The sequence below is a fragment of the Eumetopias jubatus genome, unplaced genomic scaffold (genome assembly GCF_037043125.1).
Source record: "Eumetopias jubatus isolate StellerSeaLion01/CBP00866 unplaced genomic scaffold, mEumJub1_p1.0 scaffold_4, whole genome shotgun sequence".
In the NCBI taxonomy this organism is placed as follows: Eukaryota; Metazoa; Chordata; class Mammalia; order Carnivora; family Otariidae; genus Eumetopias; species Eumetopias jubatus.
The window spans coordinates 20,794,555-20,813,743 of NW_028274810.1; the positions used below are offsets into that span (position 1 = coordinate 20,794,555).

A 19,189-nucleotide genomic window follows, 5' to 3' on the forward strand; every position below is an offset into this window, starting at 1 on the left:
TTCTCTTCAAATCTAGTATAGGATGAAGGCATTTCCAATTGAAATCCAAAAGGATTTTGTGGGGAACCTTTCAAGTTGATTTTAATGATTATATATTGTAGGAAAGTCCTCAAAATCACCAACACATTCCTGAAGGAGAAAGATTACATAGTGGTACCTGCACTACTAAAACTCAACTTACTTTAAAATTTTACTAATCACTAAAGAGGATCAAAAGTAGTTTGTTTTTATGTGGGAAGAATAGGAGTATAATTCACTTTTTGGCTCTGGGACTATCTTCAGTTTTCATTGGTACACTCCAGGAATGGCATTATGTTACTCAAACCTGGTGAACAGAAGGTGGTAGGTAATTTAGGTGTCTGTAAGTGTGCCAAAGAGTGGACTGCTTAAAGCTTTTGGGGCATATGGTCTGGGGCATGTAGTAGAAATAAAGTGGCCATGAATTGTACTTCCTATCCTTAAAAAAAAAAAAACCTCTGTGTTTCTTTAGATTTTGGAGGCAACATACTGTTCCAAACTAGTTACCGTGTGACCATGAAGTCTCAAGTGGGACAAAGAGAAAAAGAAAATGTTGCAGTAGGTTCAGGCTGCAGTGTAAGATGCCTCTATCAGTGGCATATGTCCCAGGAAACCAATATGTTAGAGATGTCACATTTGCATAAGGATGCTGTGTGGTCTTCGGTAAACCCAATAGCAGATGTCTGGGATGTTTATAGGGCAAGGCAATGCCATTTGTGATTAAAAAAACAAAAAACAAAAAAACAAGCAAACAAAGAACTACCACATTCTCTTTTTTTGTAAAATAATTCCCAGTGTGCTGATTTCCTCTCCATCGGACCTGCGTTCTCCATTTTGGGTTGAGTATTATCAAGTCTACTGAATGTAAAGCTGCAAGAGCAAAGAAGCAAGCCGTTGCACAGTGGAAAGAGAATAGGGAAGATTGGGTTTGATAAGATCCAGAAGGCGTGAGTAAAACTACACGATTACATGGCCCAGCCTTTCATGCTACTTAGCCATATAATACTAACATATGTGTGTATCTCCAGAAAGCTACACACACACACACTCACAAGCTTTATTTTAGCCACTGATTTAGGGGGAAATTTTGAAAATGAAAGAGGGAGAGTGTGTCATTAGAAGCTTATTACACATGTGATCCAATATATGAAACTGTAATTCAGGAACAGGAAATGAAGAGTTGTAGACATTTTATTAACTTCTTTTTGTATACTGTGTTTATATTTCTTTAGATATAGAGTCCACATGCAGTCTGTAGTCTACTTAATAACTAATTTCAAAGATTATTAGCACATATTTGTGATAAATCTAGTACAAATTTTGTCAGGCTTAATATTCGTAGCACTGCTTTTTTTATTCTTTATTATGCCTTGGGTATTTGTTCATTATATTGAGGCACATTTAAGGTCTAGAGATTAATCTTTCAAATGGGTCACCACTAAAAATGATTAGCATTTTATAGTTATTGTTTACTTATATTAAAAAAATTATTATTAAGGATCTTGAACTTTAGCCTATATATCTATCTTTGTATTTTCTAAATGACTTACTCTTTGTGAGGTCACATACCCAGGAAGTTCCTTTGTCCAAAATGACAAAATAAAACCAACATGTAGAAAGAAATAAAAGGATCTCTTAATAGCCTAAATTAATATTATAGCATACAAATAGAGCTAAAATATTTTACTAGATGAGAATAATTATATGGCTCTCAGTATTTCTGCAGTTCTGTAATGAAAGGCCAGTGGTTAGCTAAACCTCAGTCCTCTCTAAGGATTCCATCACATGGCAACACACCAAATCGTAGAGTCCTAAATATCAAATCCTTAATATCTCAGTTCAACAATCAAACTGCATAACGTTCTTCAAAATCTTCTTCAGAATGAAATGATTACATATTTATTCTGAGGTACTAAGTAAATGTAAAAACGTATTTTTATTCATAATTTGCACACACAAAAATAAACATGTCCCTAATGTGTAACTTTGTAATGTCCAATTTGACATTTTAAAACACAAGAAAGTGGAAAGGAATCTCATTTATTCAGCATCATGGTAGAATTACAAATTTTCCATAACTTTCCAGATAACATAATTTATTCATTTCAAGTGCAAAAAAAATCTTAATATTCCCATTTTTATTTAATTATTTAAGTTTTTTTCTCATATATTTCAAGGCCTATTTTTTATTTATTTATTTATTTATTTATTTATTTATTTATTTATTTTTAGGTTTCTTAGGTAATTCTTTTTTTTTTTCAATACCTATTTTAAAAAGTATGCTAAACATAGTTTAGGATTTTCCATTTTTTTCTTCTGAAACATCTTTTTTTATCACCTTCATTCTCATTGCCATCATTTAATTCAGAACTAAATGATTAACTGCAATGTCATGTATCATTTTCCACATTCGTTTCCCTGTGCCTACCTTCCTTAATATTCCCCCATTTTCAGAGTCATATAGCATATGTGGCACATTAAATTTTGTATTTAACTCAATGATATTTTTATTGCTTATAGTATTTTATGCATATTAATTTTGACTCTCTGACATATAACTACACCATATACTCCTTAAAGGCAAAGGTAAAGCTTTCATTATTTAATCAGTACTCTATTTTTTTAAATCCTAGAACAATATTGAATATATAATGCCTTCTGACTAAATAACTATTTTTTTTAGAATAACAAAAAATATTTTCCAAAACATAAGATTTACAGAAGTTTCCAGACAAGCCATACAAAATGGTCACAAGCTTTTTCTTGAAGGAGGGATTCTACACTTGACAGCAAGTCACAATGTTATTAGTGAGGGCTGTGATGTTTGTTTAATATTCCCATTTTGGTTCAAACAATCAAGCTTGTCCATCTACAGCATCTAAATAAAGTTAGACTTGGCTAGAGAGCATATTCTAAAGAACTGGTTAGCTGCTTTTAACCAATGCAATTAGATCACCATAAAAGGGGGGAAAGGAGCCCAAAAAATTAAAATAAAACTACCTCTCCCCCGCAAAAAAAGTAATAAAGAAAAACACCCACACCCCTGCAGCTAACCCTGACAACTACCTTCATTCACAGTGCTTTATACTCAAACCATGATGGGGAAATGAATAAAAGCAGAGAAGGGCCACTGCTTTTAAACGTTTCACAACAATCTGGATGCTACTTCTAGCTTCTGCTCATGCTTTACAACAGTGAATCAGGAAAAGACATAGGTTTGCTAATGTGCATTTAATCACCAAAGGACTGAAGATGTCTGGGCTTTTATTCTGTAATGTTTCTAAGACTGTGTCCATTAAATGCAAACAAAAAAGGAAGAAGTCTTGGCAGAGCAGGAGAACAGGAGAACTTGATAATCAGATCAATTTTAAATATTATTCATGGCATATAGCCTAGTCCATGCTCTAGCTGTTTCTATGGCTTGGGCTTCGTTGGTCTTCCACTGCTCCGCTACATCATTTGCTAATGGATCATCTGGATTGGGAGCACTTAACAAAGCCTGGATCGATAGCAGAACTGTGCGGATCTGCAGTACGGGGGACCACTTATCTTTCAAAATATCTAAACATATTCTTCCCAACTTGTCTACATTAGGATAATAAATTTTGGTCATGAAACGTACTTTAGGGGCTGCCATCGGGTATTCTTCTGGTAGGAATAGTTCAAGCTTAAAAGTCCCTCCCTCAAAGGGGGAATCCTGGGGGCCAGCAATGACCACATGAAAATAACGGGCGTTGCTCTCATCTGGTTCTGCTTTAATGCCAGGAACTGGTTCTGCCAGCAAACGCTGGGTTTCCTTGATAATCCTGCGGGGCAGCCCCGCCATCTTGTCAGATCCCGAGTTCGGCCTCTGGTCTCGACTCCGGCTTCGCTCGCCTCACGCACGAGTAGAAGTCCAGGGCTCCACTTACTAAATAACTATTTTTATGTTTAAGTTCAATTACAGTCATTTGAAAAATGATATCTTACTTAGCTTCATATAAGTAGTTTCAAATTTTCTAAAGCCACAAATCTCTGATAGAATGAGACTTACATTTAAACTAGAAAAATATAAGTCTAACAGCTTTCATTGAAATGAGTTGGGAGCAGCAGAGGTCACAAATTTTCCTTGTTTTCAAACAGATGACCTCTGATGTATTGTGAGTTTTAAAATGTCTTTTCTATAATATTTAGTCTTGCTAAATTCTAGTATTGACTGATCAACTATTTCAGAATATAAAAATGTCAAAAATATAAAAATACTTTCATATGATTAGTATTTATGATAATTTGTCACTTATGTAAACCTTGTGTTCCTACTATATTCAAAAGTGTGTTTTGGGTTTTGGTTAGTTTGGGGGATCAGAAGTAACATAGGCCATCCATCCAGCCAACACTCGTTAAGCACTTCCTCTATGCTCTATAGGCACTGGGGATAAATAGCCAAAGGACAAAATTTGCAGAGCGGTCCCTACTCTTAGGTGTCTTGTATTTTGTTGGGGAAGACAAGTATAAAACACACATAATGTCAGGTGTAGTTAGGGCTTATGAAGAAAAAAATGAAGCAAGGTAAGTTTGAGAGAGATGGAGAAGATGAAGCTGCTGCTCTATTTAATAGAATGGTTAAAGCACAGTCTCTGCAAAAGTGAATTTTGATCAGAAATCTGAAGGTGAGGGGCGCTTGGGTGGCTCAGTCGGTTAAGCGTCTGCCTTTGGCTCAGGTCATGATCTCAGGGTCCTGGGATCGAGCCCCGCGTTGGGCTCCCTGCTCAGTAGGGAGACTGCTTCTCCCTCTCCCGCTCCCCCCGCTTGTGCTCTCTCTCTCTCAAATAAATAAAGAAAATCTTAAAAAAAAAAAGATCTGAAGGTGACGAGGTGAAATGTAGTGCATTCATTTCAGAAGTTGGTTTATATCTTTATTGTTGAGCAGCAACATCTGCTATGTTACAGATTTAGGGAAGGCTGTTTTTAATATAATCAGAACTTTGATGCTTTTAAGATTCTCAATTCTAGTCTGATGTCCAAGTTCAAGTGGGAGAACACTCAGGAGTCATGAGTATCCATTTGTCTTGTTTTGGAAAGGTATGACAAAGCTATTTGTATCTAAAGCACGATGGTTCTTACAGAGAAGGGACTCAACCTTGAAGCTCCAGGATTGAGATTTAGCATATTTAACCATTTGTTCATAGCATTGCAAATTGCATAATAAAATAATATTAACTTTGTGTGATGAGTATATATCAAAACTTTTTCTTTGTTATTAAATTAGAGTAAGAACTTTAGTGTTTTTTATATGTAGGGGATGCAGTTTTGAAAAAAGTTGAGCACTACCAGTTTGACATCTGGCTCAAACATACTATCAGTAGATTATACTTATAAATAATAATTCTCTAAGCAACTCAAAGCCTTTCGGAGATCTTTCTCATTAATCCATACAACTTTAAGGAAAATTTCAGAGACCGCTACCACTGTTTTTTTTTTCTCCCAGGGGCTGAAAGTAAGGCACAGTCAGATTAGCTGCCTTGCCCCGGGCCAGTCAACCTTTTAACAGAAATGAGAGTAGAACTGAGCCTACTGACTTTTTCCAAGGAGCTAGTTTCAAAACCTTGCCTCACTGTTAGAAGAGTGTGCTTTTTGTCATTACCAGAGGCAGAAAGGTAAAAATAAAAAATTGCCTATGTCAAAATCATGCCACCTTTAGAAAGGTTAGCTTTCTCATGGTTCACAAAGTAGGCTTTTTGCCTTTTTTTTTTTTTAATACAGGAATCCAGAAACAATAATGAAGTTTTGGGAAACCATTGAACTTGATTCTTCTTTATATTGCTATATATCAATGTCAATATTTTCTATAAAGTATGCACATTACACTGGACATTGTTAATAAGGTGAACAAACAAACACTTGCTAATCCAGTCTGTAAAGTATCCATTACTTTCACAAATGTTATTGAGACCTACTTTGTAGGAGCAGGATATGTATCGGGAGTGATAATGATATTTTTTTTTTAAAGATTTTATTTATTTATTTGAGAGGGAGAGAATGAGAGACAGAGAGCACGAGAGGGAAGAGGGTCAGAGGGAGAAGCAGACTCCCTGCTGAGCAGGGAGCCCGATGTGGGACTCGATCCCAGGACTCCAGGATCATGACCTGAGCCGAAGGCAGTTGCTTAACCAACTGAGCCACCCAGGCGCCCGGGAGTGATAATGATATTTATAAAAGATTTTGCCCTTTGTTCTACTTGAAAGGAATTTCTAGCATAGTCAGGGCAATAACTCCATCTATCGAGCACATGAAAATGTCCTAATATATCATATATAAAGTACTGTGCTACTTCACCAGAGTGAGCGTCATTCATCAATTGGGTTTCACAAAGGTTTCATGAAATGCCATTGAAATTTGGATTTTGATGGCCAGATATTAGGGCAGTGGGAACTACAAGCATATTGTGTGGTCACCCCCTGGATTTGGGCTGAACCCTAACCATGTGTTCTGTGAGCGAGATTTTAGGTAACAACCACTGTTACTGGAGGTCTTTTTTCTTCACCTTTGGCCTGTTGACTAGTACTGCCGCCTCCTAGAGAACATGCAACTCTGAACGGCTGTTCTTTGGCTGGAGGGCTCATCGAGCTATGTAGCTGCCTGCTAGCAAGCTTGCACTTTGACCTGTCCTCCCTTGCGCTGCTTTGTGCTGCATCTCCCGAACCTAGCAAACCTCTGTTACAAATTTAACTGACCAAAGTCAGACATTTTGAGAATTGGCATGGGATATGGGCTTGGGGCCCTTCTTAAAGTGGCCATGGGTTGCTTGTCTCTACCCGTGCCTGTGCGTCTCAGATTGAACTGTGTGTGTCAATTTCAGTAAGGCGAAGAACTGATACTAGGCTTAGGGGAATGACTCTGATCCTGTGACTAGTGGTTGTATGTCCCATCTAGGCCTTGAGCCTGTACGGGAGGGCACTCGGGAGAAAGAATGGGACACTATGCCATATATGGGCTCATCAGGCAGTCACTTGTATAGAGGAAGAGTAGTTACTATGCGCTGTGAGAGCCATACTCCTCAAAGCAGATGGCTCACTAGGAGTCTGAGAGATGTCTTTGCTGGGGCCACTGCCTATGCCTCTGTCGCCAAAAGAAAACACACAATGTCCAAAATGCTTGGGATTTTCCAGAAACACAGATAGCCCAAGGATGACTGAAACATAGGAGTGCCTATGAAAATGGAGTGAGCAATAAGAGTAATGGTAATAATGACAGTGACAGCAGTAGAAATTACTGTCAGCTGTGCACAGTGTGCTAGGTACCAAAAAACTCAGTATAAAATCATCGGTGGTTCTGCAAGAATAGGCTTCGGGTTTAAGGTATTACTAGGAAATATTGAACTGCTGAAGTTTTCGGAGCATAGCTGAGCTTTAGAAACACTAATTTGGTTGTATTGTGATACTATCATAAGCTTTATAATCAGTCAATTATTTTTCATTAGATTTTTTCTTCCTAATAAATCAGACACCAACCAAGTTTTAGAGTTTCTGTTTTAGGCCACTTACTATAGTAGTTCTATAGACATGTCAGTCATTTTACAGGAACTAAAATTCACGCTCTGCTATTCACTGTTGTGTGAGCCTGGGGAAAGTTAATCTTCTCTATGCACTCAGGTATTATAATCTTTAACATGAGGATAGTACTCAGATCTATTTCATAGAGCTATGGTGAGAATTGAGTTAATATAGTTAAAATATTTACAACAGTGTCTTACAGACAGTAAATCCTGATATAAAAGTTGTCATTTAAAAAACACTTATTAAGGGGTGCCTGGGTGGCTTTAGTCAGTTAAGCGACCAACTCTTGATTTCAGCTCAGGTCGTGATCTCGGGGTTGTGACCTCACCATCATGAGATGAAGCCCCACCCCGCATTGGGCTCCATGCTTAGCACACAGTCTGCTTGTCCCTCTACCTCCCCCTGCTTACACGTGTTCTCTTTCTATCTCTCAAATAAAAAAAATACTTATTAAGTAATATCCATTCAACAAATATTTATTGAGTGTTTATATTCAAGGTACTGTTTTAATGTCTAGCAATATGGCAGGGAATAAGCAGATGAAGCAAACAAATTGTCCTCTTGTATTGTAATAAAATACACAAAACTGTCCTCATGTATTGCAAAACAAAACAAAAACTGTCCTGTGTCTTGTAACAAAATAGTTGTATCTTGGGTGTTTAGGGGTTTGAGGAAACAGAGGAGGATTTTGAAATAGAGTTCATAACAGATTTTTGTTGATATATTGAACTATTGAACATCTGACCTCATTTCTGTTTGGGAGGAATGTCTGTAGTGTGTGTGTGTGTGTGTGTGTGTGTTGGTAAGAGGCAAAGCCCCAGCTCACACTAGGAAATTTAAAGTTTCTGTACTTTCTTCTTTCTGCCGTCTGGCAGTTGAAGCATTGGACTGTGACTGAGGCTCTCCCGGTCAGATGCTCTCCACAAGGAACAATCAAGCAATAAGGGCAGAGGATTATTCACTTGGTGCCCAGTGGAATCAAGAGCCCAGTGGTGCTAGCCGTAGTGGGAGTTCAATGTGGCTGGGTCAGCGGCAGCGCTGTGTGAATGACAAGGACATGACACAGGTTATTTTATTTGTTAGCCTTAGCTCCCTTTCATGGTCTTTGGACTTCTGGATATCCTTCCGTATGATTTTCACTATAGTCAGTGTCAGTTTCTTTGTTTCCAACCAAGCCCATTCACTGGTATACCTTTGATGATAATCAAATCACTGTCATTTACAGCATGGCTACAAGAGGGAAGTCATGAGGAGACTTGAATTCATTCAACCCAAATATATGAGCAGCTTCTCTGAGTTAATCACCATAATTGAGCAAAAACAGGTATCATCTCTGCCCTCTTTAATCAAATATTACACATATAAATTTAAAATTGCAGCTATAATAAATCTTTTGAAGGAGAGGTACATTATACATGATTATTTAAAGCAGGAGGATTTGACCTGATCAAGGATGTCAAAGCAGGCTTTCCCGAGGCTTTGACTACTGATTTGAAATTAAGGGTTGAAAGGTTAACCAAAAAAAGGGTGGTGGGGGGGACAGTAGTATTTCATGATCAGGGCACCGCTTATTCACATTCCTTAAAGTGGGAAGAAGGATGGGGAAGGTCATTTAAGAGTTGTTAAAAATGTCAAGGTTGTTAGATTATAGTGAATTATAGAGTGAGTCTAGAGAAATAGGGGGCAAAATCACCAGGAGCCATTGGGTTTGGTGCAGGATTTTTTAGCCCAAGTAATCACTTCATTTAATGGTAAGTCAGAGCCTAAAAGCAGAAGGAAAACCAATGAACTATTTAAATTGTGTGTGTGAGTAGCTTAGGGGTTTTTTAAATTGTATTTTAGAAATCTAATTTTGTGTGCAATGTGAATAATTAATTGGATGGGGAGTAAAACAGATTTAGATAGAACACTTTAGCTATAGTAAAATCTAACAGAAAGTTCTTCAGTGATGTAAATGTTATATATCCAGGCTGTTCACTTGAAATGTGACTGAATTTTAAGTTTTAGGGAATTTAAATTTAAATTTAAATAGCTATCTGTGGCTAGTGGCTACCATATTGGGTAATGCAGAAAAGCTATTGCAACAATTCAAGCAAGAGGTGATAGCAGGTCAGATTATACTTGAAACAATGGGGATGGAAAGAAACAGAAAGATTTGAGAAATTTATGAGATAATGTTAGATATGAAGATGAAGGAGAGGAAAGAATCAGGATGACTTGGTTTCTGGCTTACTTAGATTCATATTGATGTCATTCACAGAAGGGAGAAACATGGAAAATACCACCTTGTGGTCATGAGGATCATGATTTCAATACTGGGCTTTTTATGTTTCAGGTATAAGGTATCAGGTAAGCAGTTGTATTTATTAATCTGGGGTCAGAAGAGAGCTCTGGGTTAAAGACCTGATTTTATGAACACAATTTTATGATTGTATGAGGCATGAGACAGCTGAGGGAAAGAATCTGAATGAAAAATGAAAGGAGGATAAAATGAACTTGGAGAAAATCTGACTAGTAATAGGTGAGGACAGAAGAATGAATTATCCCATGATGAAGACTAGGAGAATATCATGCCATTATTTTTCTCTCTTTGTGACTCAAATTTGCTTATCAGATAAATGGCTTGAAGACATTTGGTAAAACTCAATCATCATTTAATCATTAAGAAAAAATGCTATTTTTTTTTATCTCAGATATTGATCGCTCTATAGAGGATTTTAATTTTTATGTTTCTGTATGGTTAACTTTGTGAATACATTTATTGGAATGTGGGTTAATAAACAAGGGTTGGAAACTAAGAGATGACTCAATAGGTTTTGAGAACTCAGAGATTTGTCTCCATGAGGTATGTGTTTACATTCAAAAGGGGATAAAACCAAGAGCCGTGAAAATATTGCAAGGTGTGTAAATGCAGAGACACTTGTATTATCTCCCCCTTGTAGACATTTACTTATTTTTCAATGAGTAAGAACCCAGGATTCTTCCCCTTCTATTTCCAAGGAGAATTTGTTTATAATAGGGAGATATCAGGAGGGAGGAGGTTCAACATACATAAGCTACCATGTTCATATTTTGAGGTTCATCTCCTGTGATGCAGACCCTGTTGTATGCATAGAAATGTCCATCTGGCTGTCATTGTGTAGACCCAGAGGAAGGGAAGATTAGGGCAAGGATGACCATTGTAATTATTTCTATAGGAAATAATGATTTTCCTTGATCAAGAAATGTCATATCTACCTTCCATGATACTTTATTTGGAGACATATAGGTATGTTCATTGTAAGAAATTGTTTCTTTTGGTTTATAATTTGCTTGGGTAGATATTTTCACTGATGTCTTTTCCAGAGCATTCTATCTTTATAAAATCAAATTTATATATTAGCTGCTCCATTGAATTATTGTGGTACTCAAGGAAATCTTGTGACTGAGTCTGTCTAAAAATTGCTGGGATTGCATCTCATATATTACATGGCTAAATTTTCCTAAAATGAAATTTTAGGAAAATATGAATATTTAATATAATTAATATGATTACATATTAAAAGTTAGCCATTTCACTAATATTTGTTACTCTTTTGGCAGTTCTTCAATATAGATAGGTACTTCCATTTTGGAAATAAACAGAGATGGAAATGATCTTTATAAAGACAACATGTAAAAAAAAATTTCCAAAAACCAAAAAACAAAAACTTTGAAATTTTCTATCTGTATAATCTTACACGACTTTGAGCTACCACCATACATTCTTCATATTTAATGGTGCTTAACTTATTTTCCTTAATAATTCTTATTTGCCTATTTGTAGTAGTCCTATTAAAATCATAAGCTAATTGAAGACCAGGGTTATATCACATTTATTTTTCCTTCTACTTCTGTATTGTTTTGCATTGGTGAATGTTTGTATAGTCTAAATTGAATTGGCCAGAGTAGATGTGGCTTGAAAACCTGTATATGTAGCCCTGAGGATCATGAAGAAAGCTCACTTTCCCTTGCCTCACTCTCCCTCACCCAATTTTCCCATAGCTCTATATTATCTGTATGGATCTATTCAAACCATTACTTTGGGAAAAGTTTTTAAAATTTATTCACAGGGTGGGGGAAGGGCAGAGGGAGAGGGAGAGAGAGAGAGAGAATGTTAAGCAGGCTCCACACACCAGGCACAGAGGCCATCTTGGGGCTCAATCTCATGACCCTGAGACCATGACCTGAGCCAAAATCAAGAATCAGGCGCTTAACTGACTGAGCCACCCAGAAGCCTCTACTTTGGGAATATTTAGCAGATAATTCTATTTTGTGTGTAATGAGTAGGGCTTGGATTTGCTGAATAAATTTACTATTTGGACAAAGATCATCACTAAAAAAAAAAAAGAAGGCTCTAAATTATTGCATTAGACATATGTATCATTCCATGAGTATTTTAAGAGTTCTGAGAGAGTTTTATTGTCTTTCCCAAAAGATAAGTAACTTGGCCTTATAAGGAAACAGCTTTCTATAGAAAAGAGGAAAGAGTATTCATAGTTTTTTTTTTCTTTCCTTCTGAGAATCTTTTTTTTAAAACAATCTTTTTTTTTTAAGATTTTATTTATTTATTTGAGAGAGAGAGCACATGAGAGAGGGGAGGGTCAGAGGGAGAAGCAGACTCCCTGCCAAGCAGGGAACCTGATGTGGGACTCGATCCCGGGACTCCAGGATCATGACCTGAGCTGAAGGCAGTTGCTTAACCAATTGAGCCACCCAGGTGCCCTCCTTCTGAGAATCTTATTTAATGCCTTCCATGATACTTTATTTGGAGACATATAGGTATGTTCATTGTAAGAAATTGTTTCTTTTGGTTTATAATTTGCTTGGGTAGATATTTTCACTGATGTCTTTTCCAGAGCATTCTATCTTTATAAAATCAAATTTATATATTAGCTGCTCCATTGAATTATTGTGGTACTCAAGGAAATCTTGTGACTGAGTCTGTCTAAAATTTGCTGGGATTGCATCTCATATATTACATGGCTAAATGATATTATCAACGAGAAGACACTGTGGCTCTTTCTTTCTTTCTTTCTTTCTTTCTTTCTTTCTTTCTTTCTTTCTTTCTTTCTTTCTTTCTTTCTTTCTTCTTTTGACATTTATTTTATTTGAAAGAGAGAGAGAGAGAGCACAAGCAGGAGGGGCAGAAAGAGTCTTAAGCAGACTCCACACTGAATGCAGAGTCTGACACGGGGATCGATCTCAAGACACTGAGATCAGGACTTGAGCTGAAACCAAGAGTCCAACGCTTAACCCCTTAACTGACTGTGCCACCCAGGTACCCCACTGTGGCTTGCTTGCTTTCTTTTTTTTTTTTAAGATTTTCTTTATTTATTTGACAGAGAGAGACACAACAAAAGAGGGAACACAAGCAGGGGCAGAGGGAGAGGGAGAAGCAGGCTTCCCACAGAGCGGGCAGCCCAATGCAGCGCTCGATCCCAGGACCCTGGGATCATGACCTGAGCCAAAGGCTGACGCTTAACCACTGAGCCACCCGGGCGCCCCGTCCACTGTGGCTTTCTGAAGTCTAGGGTTAAATGACAGGGGCTCTGAAAGAGGAAGTGAGTTAATGGCTCCAATATAGATACCAAGAACAGGAATAAGAGACAGTGTTAGGCTGTTAGTAATAGAAATATTTGCTCTATAACTTCTTTTCTATCCTTCAAAGTATTTTAGAAATCCTAACTCTTTGCTTCTTTGATTGAAAGAGAAGATAATTCTCCAATTTCTTTTAAGCCTAACAGGTTACTGATAACATGTATTTCCCAATCCAAATTAAGTATACTTCTACTACCAATATCAAATATTAGCATACTGAGAAAAATGGTTCAAACTTTGACACAATCTCAGGATTTTAATGTCTCTTCAGAAAAGAGTAAAGAGACATAAAATATCTATCCGCCTTCCTTCTGCATACATTCTGTATCTATAAGACAGTTTAGGACTGCACATGTATTTACTGAATGGCAAGTTATACTATAAAATCTTCCAAAAAATCTTAAAACAATTGTCTGAAGAAAAACAATTCATAAATTAAATAAATATCAATATATTCTATATGCCAGACATTGAGTTACCCTTTAATGGGAAGAAAAATATAACAAAGAAATATATAGTATGCAAGGGTTAAAATATTATGGGGAAAGGGCGCCTGGGTGGCTCAGTTGGTTAGGCAACTGCCTTCGGCTCAGGTCATGATCCTGGAGTCCCGGGATCGAGTCCCGCGTCGGGCTCCCCGCTCGGCGGGGAGTCTGCTTCTCCCTCTGACCCTCTTCCCTCTCGTGCTCTCTCTCTCTCTCTCTTAAATAAATAAACAAAATCTAAAAAAAATATATTATGGGGAAAAATAAAGCAAGGAAGGATGGGGGGATAGGTTGCTGTGGGAGGGGGTATCATTTTAGATAAGTATGGACAGGAAAAGCCTCATTGACAAGGTTCCATTTTCAAAGCAACTTAACTGGACTAAGGGAATAGAAAAATTGGGGGAACAACAAGTAAAAAGGCGTGCTGATTGAATGTGATTGATTTACTCCAGAAGTAGTGTGGGAGTCAATTATGATTATGTAGGACCAAGAAAGGGATGAGAGATCAGGTCAGAGATATATACATATACCTAGTGCTTAATTACACAGAACATTTGTGGCTATGTTGAATATTTAGGATTTACCCTGTGTGAGATTGGGGTCCACTGGGACAGTTTTGAAGTGGGGAAAAATACTTTATTACATTTTAATAAGATTACTCAGCTTAATGGAGAACAAGTATAAGAGAAGAACTTCTCCATGGAAGAGGTGATAATGGTTTGGAGAAGATGGTAGCTGCAAGGTGGTGAGAGAGTCAGACTTGGGATTTATTTTATAAGAAGACCGTTACACCACTGACCAGTAAGACATGGGTGTTAAAAGGAAGAAAGTTGCCTTAAATTACATTGAGAGAGAAGAACACAGGAGGTGAAGATTTGGGGGAAATAAATCATTCAATCTGAGGATACATTAAATTTGAGGAGGTCTAAACTTTACAAAGGAGATGTAATGTGGACAGTTGGATGTTCGAGTGCAGACCTCACATAAGAGATCAGAGATGAAGATTAAAGTTGGTGGTCATAACTCATAGTGAATACAGAAACCTCATGTGCTAAAGTGATGTCATCTGGGGAGTAAAAATAGAGGGAAAAGAGGACTGAAGACAGAGCCCTGGGTCACTCCAATGTTTAGAAGCCAGAAAGCTGATAAATAACCAGCAAAAGAAGATTGAAAAGGAGTATCTGGTAATGAAAGAATAACCTTCAAGGAGGAAGTCATTAACTCTGGCAAATGCTTCTGGAAATTCAAATAAGGAAAAGAATACATTGGACCGTAAGTTTTAACAGTGTGTGGGACATTAAAGGAGGCATTCTTCCATTGTATAGATGTAAAGTTAATTGCGTATTTTGTAGCTGTGGTATAATACCATTGTAATATCTGGAACAGCAGCTCATGGAGAAATTTTAAACAATTAAATCCTGAAGTAAAAACAAATAATTCTGTCTTGCTCCTAAGTAGCCATATAACCCAGCAAATAGTGGGTTACACAAAAACTGTACCAAAGCTGAATGTGTGAAGGAAACTGGAAAGGAATGCATTGTTCTACATAAGAAAATAGAAAGAATTTGCCTTTAGAAAATGTTTATCTCTGTTTTTGCCCTTTTGTGTTTGATTTATACATACAGAGAGAGGGGTGATGGAAGAAAGGAGGGGGCGGAAGATTATGGACACTTGGAGGATGACCGAAGGACACAGCAGAGCGACTGAATAAATTATTTTATATCAAAGATAATTAATACTGCATTTTATATTTGTAACTTGTAAACTCCTTTATCACACCAATCTTTTTGTGAAATCTGCTCCATCCGCAAAGAGCTTGGGTGAGTATTTTGTTTTTCTTTGAACTGAAGGACTGGAGCTGAATTGCAAATTGGTATCAATTTCGGCACTTAGAAAAAGTAACAAATGAAAGATACAGCAGAGAGTAAAAATTCAATGGGAAATCATGTGAAAAACAGCACGTGAATAAGAGCAGAATCACAAGAATAAATAAAGGAATATCACTAGACCGACCATGAATATGACATGGAGCTTCAAAGCAAACTTATCTCAATGTGTTAAAGACCTTGTGACCCAAGATGTCTCTTGGATAATATAAGATGTTAATGCAAATAGATGCACCTTTCAAAGAGAAAATCAATATGCCACTTTCATCAATAGGTTTTGCTTGGTTAATTATTAAGTTTCTCCAAAGAGTGAATTATTTTTAGAAGTATGAATAATGATATGAAATAAAAGAAGGGAAAAATCATTCAGGCTCACCTTAAATAGGCCATTGTTATTTAAGGTAGGATTAAGCCAGATAGCCCAGAGACATATGGTCAAGATTTTTTTTTTAAACACGCATATTTCTATGTTCATGAATATCATCCATTTTAATTAATTAATTAATTAATTTATTTATTTATTTATTTATTTATTTTAAACTAGCTGTACACCCAATGTGGGGCTTGAACTCACAACTCTGAGATCAAGAGTCACAAGCTCTTTGGGGAGCCTGAGTGGCTCAGTTGATGAAGACTCCGACTCTTCGCTTTGGTTCAGGTCATGATCCCAGGGTCATAAGATCCAGCCCCACACTGGGCTCCACTCTCAGCAGGGAGTCTGCTGGAGATTCTATTTCTGCCTCTGCCCCTCCCGCTGCTCTCTCTCTCTCTCTTAATCTAACAAATAAATAAATCTTTAAAGAAAAAAATAGGGTCACATGCTCTACTGACTAAGCCAGCCAGGTGCCCCTAGGGTCAAAATTTAGAAGTATAAATAAGGAATAAAGTCATCTCTGTTAAATTTAACCCTCTCTATATTTACAATCTGGTATCTTTAGGTTGGCAAATGCACTCTAAAAAATTTCTGGATTTTGACACATAGCACACAGTTTTGGGAAATGCTTTATAATTGCTACAGGTTTTGGCAGGATGAGGTTTTGGGAAGGTTTGGTTCTTAGAGATTTGGAATCATGAGTTCCTAAGAATTTGCTGTCTATTTAAAACACAAATATTCCTTTCTGCTTCCAAATCCAGTGTTACGGGAATGTGGATTATTGCCCACAACAAAATCCTCAATTAGGTGCTTATTTAAATCTGTTACTACTTCATTTTCTTTTATCTAAAAGTTTCCAATGATATTGCTGAAATCTGTAGATTTTAAATGTTTTTATCTCCACGTGGCCATTTTACACAAGGCACCATGGTTCTTTTGTTTCCCTGACTGGCTTCAGTGGCTCTAAACTTCCCTATAAGTTGAAGGTATGCAGTTCTACAAGCAAAGGGACTCAATAAATACTTGCTTAATGATTGATCATTTGCCTACAAACATTAAATATTTTAAATAAGTTTTATTTTGGGGTGCCTGGGTGGCTCAGTCGAGTTAAGCTCCTGACTCTTGATTTCAGCTCATGTCATGATCTCAGGATCCTGGGATAGAGCACCGTGTTGGGCTCCATGCTGGGCATGGAGCCTGCTTGAGATTCTCTCTCCTTCTACCCCTCCTCCCCTCTCTCCTTCCCTCTCTAAAAATAAATAAATAAATAGATAGATAGATAGATAGATAGATAGATAGATAGATAGATAGATAAAATTTGAGAGTAGTTTTAGAATTACAGGAAAATTGCAGATAGTATAGAAATCCCCATACACTGGGTATGGTTTCCTCTATTAACATCTTACATTAATGTGGTCCATTTGTCACAATTAATGAACAAATATTGATATATTTTTTTTTTTTTTTTTTTTTTTAAAGATTTTATTTATTTATTTGAGAGAGAGAGAATGAGAGATAGAGAGCATGAGAGGGAAGAGGGTCAGAGGGAGAAGCAGACTCCCTGCTGAGCAGGGAGCCCGATGTGGGACTCGATCCCGGGACTCCAGGATCATGACCTGAGCCGAAGGCAGTTGCTTAACCAACTGAGCCACCCAGGCGCCCCAATATTGATATATTTTTTAAACTCCACACTTTATAAAAATTTCCTTATTTTTTCCCTAATATCCTTTTACTATTTCAAGATCTCATTCAGAATACTGCATTAATTTTAGTTGTAATGTCACTTTAGACTCTCCTTGGCTGAGGCAGTTTCTCAGACTTTTCTTGGTATTGATAACTTTGACCTTTTTCAAAAGGACTTATCAGGTATTTTTTGGAATGCCCTTCAATTGGGATTGGTCTGATGTTTTCTCTCCTAATAAGGGCAAGTTATGTGTTTTTGGCAGGAAGACCCTGGAGGTGAAGTGCCATTTTCATCACATCATATCAAGGTTACATACCATCCACATGACTTAGTACTGTTGATTTGGATTTTGATCACCTGGTTGAGGTAGTGTTTGAGAGTTGTCTCCAGGAAAGTTAGTCTTTCTCCCCCTTCCATACTGTACTCTTCAGAGGAGGTTACTGTGTGCAATTCCCACTTAAGGAGTAGAGAGTTATACACCACCTACTTGAGGAAGATGAGAGAATATTTACATACATCATTTGGAATTCTTCTTCATAGAGTATTTGTCTATTCTGCCCCCATTTATTTGGTTATTCAATAATTTATTTATATCAGTATGGACTTAATTGATATTTGTTTTATATTTTGAGTTATATAATCCAATATCACCTTATTTTATTGCTCAAATTATTGGGGTTTTGGCCATTTGAGTTGGCTCCTTGACGTACCCCAATGAATGTGTTGTTTGTTTTGGTTTGGTTTTGAGTACTTCCTTACTTTCTGTTACTAAAGGAAGCTCTAGGTTCATCTTGTATATTTACCGCCCTAGTTCCAGAATCATTCATCTTTCTAGGGAACCCTGGTTCCTATTTTTGGAGAATGGTATCAGAAATCAAGAGCTGGGCTGAAGTGTGCTTGTTGCTACTGGAGTATCATTGTTTGTAGACCATCTCAGGCTGACAGAATTAACAGATTATACGTGTGTATATTTACCCGTATATAGACACATACCTATAAATATTTCTATTTGAAAACATCTGTATCTATATTAAGCTAAATACAGGTTCATACTAATGTCTCCAACTTTAATTCATCACTACATAGATCATTATAGACTTTCCCTTGCTTGTCTTTAACCTTGTATGCCAACTGTGAGAAACCTGGCTCCCACCATCTGCCATCCCTTTATTTAATGGGTCAATTTCTTGTCTATAAGTATAATGATATCAAAATGGTTAACCCTGAGCCACTGGTGGAAACTAATTTTATCAACTAGTGCTTATATACAGCTCTTTTTGCCTTGAGTATTACAGATCCCAGTAATTCCCAAGGTTAATTAGGACAGTGTCCTTCCTCCCACGTTCTTCCAGAAGTTGTTTCCCACATTCATAATAAAGTTAGATTGTTTTGTTTCATTCTACATACTGAGATCCACTGACCTCCTAATGGACTTTCAAAATTTGCAAGTTAAAATTTTCTGTTAGTGATGTACAGTTCTGTGAGTTTTGGCAAATGCTTAATGTCATGTATCAATAATGACAGTGTAATACAGAATAGTTTTGCCAACCTAAACAATCCTCTGTGCTTCACCTAATCAACTCTCTGCC

General features: G+C 37.0%; 1 pseudogene; it reads right to left on the bottom strand.

Moving 5' to 3' along the window:
* Window positions 1-3,385: 3,385 nt before the first annotated feature.
* Window positions 3,386-3,879, bottom strand: LOC114208002 (ubiquitin-conjugating enzyme E2 N pseudogene; annotated as a pseudogene).
* Between the last annotated feature and the right edge of the window lie 15,310 nt (window positions 3,880-19,189).